The sequence below is a fragment of the Nuphar pumila genome, chromosome 12, assembly GCF_984573655.1.
Source record: "Nuphar pumila chromosome 12, dmNupPumi1.hap1.1, whole genome shotgun sequence".
Taxonomy (NCBI): Eukaryota; Viridiplantae; Streptophyta; class Magnoliopsida; order Nymphaeales; family Nymphaeaceae; genus Nuphar; species Nuphar pumila.
The window spans coordinates 88,052,063-88,059,137 of NC_143260.1; positions in this window are offsets into that span (position 1 = coordinate 88,052,063).

The following is a 7,075-nucleotide window of genomic DNA, read 5'->3' on the forward strand; positions in this document are numbered from 1 at the left end:
CGTTTAGTAATTGACAGTCGTATAGAGAACAAAATGAGATGATAGCCTCGTATTCAATATGTTGTATTGTCCTCCCTCCAATACTAAATTCAACATTATGAACAGGTTGATTTTCTTCTCCTTTTCTCATCTTTTTATTTCAGTCGTTCCCTAACAATAAGTTGTATGTCTTTGAGATTAACTGGACCACAGTTTATAAAGGTTCTCAAATATGAAGTCGAACACCGTCCTCTTCTGCCTTTTGTCTGAGCCAAACTGCACTATCAATATCCAGCTCCAAGAAAGCGACATCCCTTCATAGCTCCGCTTCAGAATAAGTGGTCTTCTTGGTCATTTTGCACCCTGTAGTCTAGGAAGATCGCTCTGCACCGGCCACTTCCGACCAAGAGTGCACTACGTGAACCACCATTGGACATGACCTTGCCTGGATCCCCCGTGTAAGCCCCCCTCCCTCCCCTTCACTCGCCTTCATCCTCAACCTGTTTCAGCTTTTCCACATCCTTTGGTTTATGTTAGTATTTTGTATTCTCAAAATTTTCATTATATAGTATTACCCTGTTTTAATAGCTTTCTTCTGATTCAAACTTGGAATGAATAGGTGAATATGGTAATAACAATTACGTGATAATGGTTCTAGTAGGTTGAGTAAGCCCTGCTTCCAAGGTTTTGCTCATTCTGATTGGGGGCAACTTGTGAATGTCATCATGCTGGTATTACATTTACAAGTTTGAAGCCCATACAAGGTATCCTTTGCCATAATTTTTTTTTTTTTTTACTGAAAGAAACCACTTCAGGAGCCCTGGCTCAGCCTGCTGTACTTACGGTCTCTGTTCATGTCAGCATAAAACTCTAAGTGCTTACCCCTCAACCCCAGAGAGTCGCCAAGCTTCAGCTTTTAAAGGGTGTGACGCCCATGAGATTTGAACTTAGACTGCCAGTCAAATGGTTTAGGCTCCATCCCACTACACCAAACCCCTTGGGTTCCTTGCAGTAGCCAAGAAAAGAGATAATTAGGTAAGCTGCTGAAATTTGCATTAGTCTAAACTTTTGAGGTGTCAATTCCTAACTAACTAGGAACATGTTTTTTTTTTCTAAAAGACAAGCCGGGGTTAGGCAGACCCCTACAAGTTATACAACTATACCATTGGGTTTCGAACCTGCAACATCCCAACACAAAGTGACGTGCACTAGGAACATGGGTTGACCCCTTGATGCATGTCACCAAAAGGCCAATTGGATTCTCTTCCACTTTTTCATATTATTTTATTTTATTTTATTTTAATAGGATTTTACCCTCTATTTTGTGACAATGTTATTATTTTGATGATGATGGCGATGGAAAAAATTGTGAAAGATGAACAAGAGGGCATGTTTCAGTCAAATATATGATTTCACCAAGTTGGGAATGAGCTTCAACAAAATGTTTTCTTTCAACACGTTGAGGTAGAGGTGCAAATGGATCTGATTTGCTTGGGTAATTTGATGTCCATATTGGACATAGATCTTAAAAAAATAAAAAAAATCCGTCATAATGATGAAAAAAATGAGAACTTTTCTCCTAAGTAGGTCTGGTAAACAAGCCGAGCTTGGGCTATTCGGGCTCAACTCGTTAAGAGTGCACCCCTGCTCGAGCTCCGCTAATGAGCTCATCAAGAGCCAATCATGAGCTGGTTCATTTTCTAAAAAAACTACTTTTTATGTTTTTTTTAAAGCGTAATAATATATAATATTTGTATAATACATATTGTTTAAAAATATATAGTTATAAATATATAATATGTAAAACGAGCTTACATGAGTCAAACTGGCTATGTTCATGCTCGGCTCATTTATCAAAACGAGTTGGCTTGTAGCTCTATTCTTGGAAAATGCATGCAAGCTCCCAACAGACAAAGTTATCACAAACAAGCAGATAATAATAAAGTGGAAAAGAAAAGTTAATGTGCCTTACTCTTGCCGTGGGGCAGCATAATCTCTTGCTGTTTTATCTGATGACCTCAAAACTTTTAACAAAAGAAAAAAAAAAGTCATAGGTGGCTAGCAAAGAGCTGCATTCCCCACCTTGCTCCTACAGAAAAGTTTTTCTCTAAAGCATCCCATTGAGTGAGAGCGAAGACAAACTTCCAAATATATATATATATATATATATATATATATATATATATATATATATATATATATAACCTAATATTTGAGATTATGATTTTTTGTTTGTTTAAGTAGCATGCCTAATTTTTGGTATTTTATGCTAAAATTTATTCTTATGACTGGAAAATGTTTGTGCAATACACACACATAGAGGGGATATATAGTCACTAGAATATGAAAACTAGCATGTAGACTGTAAATTTCTTGGATTTTTATTGTTTTCTCTTAAACCTAACCATACGGATGTGATTTACACGTTTAGTTTTATAAGGACCAGCTCTTGAATAATATGATTCTAGTGCATAAACAAGATTTTTTTAAGGCTTTAAAATCAACGGCTCATAATTTTTAGAAATATTCAAGCATCCAAAATTTATATTTTTTCATCGAAAATACACGATCCAACAATTGATTCCTAGCAAATTCACCATGACAAATGCATCTACATGGCTGGATTTGCCAAAAACCTGTAGGAAATGCCTAGTTTACACTGTAATTCTCATATTTCTAGTGACTATATATATATATATATATATATATATATATATATATATATATATATATATGTGTGTGTGTGTTATAAAAACATGCTAAATGATTTTTTTTGGGGGGGGGGTCAGTTTTTTTTTTTTTTACAATTCTGGCCTCATAGATACCACCGTGGGAGTCACCCTCATGGCGAGCAGATGAGATGTGTCAGTAGCTTTTAAAGGCAGGGCAAGTAAGGCAGGGTGGTCGTAGGGCTCTACCCAGGGTTTTCCTTGCTTCAGTGAGGGCTCCTTGTTATAAAAAAAAAAACTGACCTCATAGATGTGTTAGGCATGCCAACCTAAAAGTTTTATGAAGGCTTTTAGTAGTCAATTTATCTAATCTTATTAAAAACCTACCCTTTGTCATAATCGAGCACTCCAATAGCTGATTCTTATAAAATCAAACATGTAGATCACATCTATATAGTGAAAAAAAAAACTACATATATATAGTAATAAAAACATGCTAAATGAAACCTACTAAATGTGTTTTTTGGACTTTTTTTGTTTTTTTTTAATTCTAACCAGACAGATGTGTTAGAATAAAATGCTCCAAGAGTTGATCTCTATAAAATCCTTTTTTATCCCTATAAAATAGTTTTTTCTCACAAGTATATATTTTCTACAATTGATTGAACATATCGACTTGAGATCTCATGCTGAAAGTTGGTTTGACTTAGTCTAACTTCATAGATGTGCTCAGCATGCTCCATTTAGTAGGGATCGACCCTTGAATCATCTTTTTTGACAAAAAAACTGATTTTATGTGTGGAAAAAAATGATACATTAGTAGATATTGATTTTCGAATTGCCAGAAAAACATGTATACGGGTTTGATTTCAGCAATATAAAAATCAGTTCCCACTAATAAAAACATGTAAATCAGATCTATGGTGTCAGATGTGAGAACAAAAAATTAAAAGAAGAACATTGTTTGCTAAGTAGATTGTAAATACAATTGACTATATATATAGCAAACATTAGCTATTATTATTATTATTATGGAAAATGAAAGCCTACAAAATGGGCACAGTGCTAAATGAAACATGCTATTGGATTATTATTTTTTGGACCGTACAGATGTGATTTATATGCTTGTTTTTATAGAAATCACATATTGGAGCATTTGATTATGCTGCATGAATAGGTTTTTATAAGGTTTAAAAAAAAACGGCTTACTTATGCTTCAAATATTATTTTTTCATCCTTAAAAAATCATTAGCATGTTTCATTTAGCATTGTGTCCATTTTGTATGTTATTATTATTATTATTATTATTGTTCCTCACAAATTAGAAAGGGCCGGGCTTATCGCTAAGGGCAACCCTGATCTGTCACGTGACATAAAACAACCACTATTAGATTTTTTTTCTATAAAAGAGGTGGGGGAATTAGGGCTCCCTCTTTTTTTACTAACAACCTTTAAGCCAACCAGACATTCCAAAGGGCCTGTTCTAATTAGGGGTGGCAAAATCTGACATGACCCGTCAACTCGCTTCTTAGTCGGGTTTGGGTTTGGGTTTGGCTTAAACAAGTTCGTGTCGTAAACGGGTCGACCCGCCTAACCCATTTATTAAACGGGTCGGGTTCATGTTAGCGGTATGCCAAACCCGCCAACCCGGCTGACCCGTTTAATAAATGGGTTAAGCGGGCGGGTCAACCCGTTTACCCAAACCTGACCCGCCAACCAGTTTACCCGAACCCGACCCGCCAACTCGTTTACCCGACCCGTTTATTAAACGGGTTAACCGTGTCGTGTCGGGTTACCCATTTAATAAATAGGTCGGGTTCGTGTTTGCCATAGCTAACCCGTTTAATAAACGGGTCAGGTTCGTGTTGAGGTATGCTGACCCGCCAACCCGACCCGATTGCCACCCCTAGTTCTAATCACCATACAGTTATTCAACCACCCATATATCAGTTGGGTTAGAACTTGCAAAGTCCCATCACATGGTGACTTGCGCAAACTGCGCTTACCAGATGATCGGAGCACCCATTGGTCGACTATTGGAAGTTGGTAGAGTTCATCTCCTACCACAAGGTCAAAGATGGGTGTACCATCCCGTCGGCAAGGAGGACATCAAGAGTTCTATCAACCAAAAGCCTGCCAAGGGTGGTTGCGTCCCTTTCCTTGCTTAAAAAAAAAAACTCGGGTTAAGCAGACCCCTACCAGTTATACAACTATACTATTGAGATTTGAACTTGCAACATCCCGACACAAGGTGACGTCCACTAACTGCTCCTGCCAGACAAGCAGAGCCCCGTTAGTATTGTTACTATGGCGATGATGATGGTTCTTGATCATGATTATGTCATTGGTGTCGCCAACTAGGTCTATTGAGTGTGACTCTCCAACACAAGAATGATTAGAGATGTCAAGAGGCTCAGGTTTGGATAGTAAATGATCAAATCTAGCTTGGTTACATTTTTTTCTTGGGATCATACTGGTAACTTGCCTGGTAAGTGTCCCATTTGAGCCTGGGCACTCACCTGACATTTACTGTATAGAAGAAGAAAGAAGAAAAAGAGTGGGGGAGAGCAACGCTGTGGTAGGGGCTATCAGGGTCCCAGGCAGGTCTTGAGCAGCAAAAAGAAAAAATCCATTTAAATAATTGAATTTTGATGTTATCTGCCCCAAAGGGGTTTGGCATAGTGGGATGAGGCCTAGGCCGCTAGGTAGGTGGCATATGTTCTGATCCCTTGCACAAGCCGAAGCGTGACAACTCCCCGGGGGCAAAAGGTAATCCTACAGAGTTTTACGCTGTTAGAACCAGAGCCGGACCTGTAAAGATGCCAATGAGGCTTGGGCCTCAGGGCCCCTGGGCCCAAAAAAAATTAGGGGGCCATTGTTTAGGTAGTTTATATAAATAATTTATATATTTTTATTTAATATAATATAAATATTTGGAATATTATATTTGTTTAATGTGAATGCAAATTTTATTGTTATTTTGATTCTTTAAAAAAAAATCGGAGGCGCTGCCCCCAAACTCCTACTATTAATAGGGGGCCCATTTTTTCCCTCCGCCTCAGGCCCCATAAAACACAGGTACGACTCTGGTTAGAACAATGACCGTAAGTACGAGGTAGAGCCAGCACAACTAGGTCTCTGATCCTGAGGGCAGTTTTTCTATGTAAATATCAAAAAAAAAAAACTGATGTTATCCTTTTGTCCTTCCAACTTCAGATCTAAATCCTATAAATTTACATTTTTTTTTAGGTAAATGAGAAAATGAGAGTTGGTTTCTCACCATTCAATTTATGTTGTTTGGTTAGCCAATGCCAAAGATATTTAATTTCTTACTTGCTTGAGAATCCAAATCTCATGAGATGTTACCAAAGATTCTCAAGAAAATAAAACAAATTGAAAAGATCTTGGCATATACGAACTTATGAAATGAGCCACTATATTATGAGATATAGAAATAAGGAACACCCTGTGAACTAGGCATTTACAATATTTTTTTTGCAAATCCGACCCTATAAATGTGTTTGGCACGGTGAATTAGATAGGAATCAACTGTTGAATTATATATTTTTTGATGAAAAAATATGATTTTTGGATAGTTGAATAAATATGAAAATTTTGAGCTTTTTGTTTATGAAGCTTTAAAAAATCCAGCTTATGAAGCAGATGATTCAAAAGCTAGTCCTTATTGAACGAAGCATGTAGATCACATCCGTGTGGTTAGATTTAAGAAAAGGATAAAAACCCATGAAATTCTTGGTTCACAAAATAGTTCTCATATTCTAGTTTCTCCTTAAAAGAGAGACCACTATCACTAGCAAATCAATAAAAAAAATGACCCAATTCAGATTTTTTAAATAAATTGTAAAAATAATATAAAATAGTTTTTAATGTTTTTTAATATTGTTTTAATAAATTTTGTGACATGTGTCAACTGTTGGTCAAAATCCAGCCAATTCAGATTGATTCTGAATCGTTGGCCTACCGATTCCATGACCGATACAAATTTGACAACATTAGGGAAAACAATTCCATTGGCAAACACATCCAATTTTTTTCTAAGATAATAGCCAAGAGCCATGCAAGTCAATGATACAACAAGTAAACACAGTAAACCGATTCCGAGCTGTTCCAGGAGCCCAAAGTCATGCCACTGTCGAAAGACAAACTAATAATCAAACATCAAATTCATGCAGGGATGTCAACGAAACAGATGTAACCAGACATTCGACCCGAATCTGAATCGGATTAGTCGGATTTGGTAGCCAAATCCACATCTCATTAGCAATTGGATTCATATTCAGTATTTAGTTTGTCATTGAAACCCAACCTGAATCCGACTAAAAGCAGAACCTGATTAAGTGTAAATATCCGGTTTTAAGTTAGCCGAATCTGGATTCAGTTTTAACTTTTTTTATGAATTTTGAATC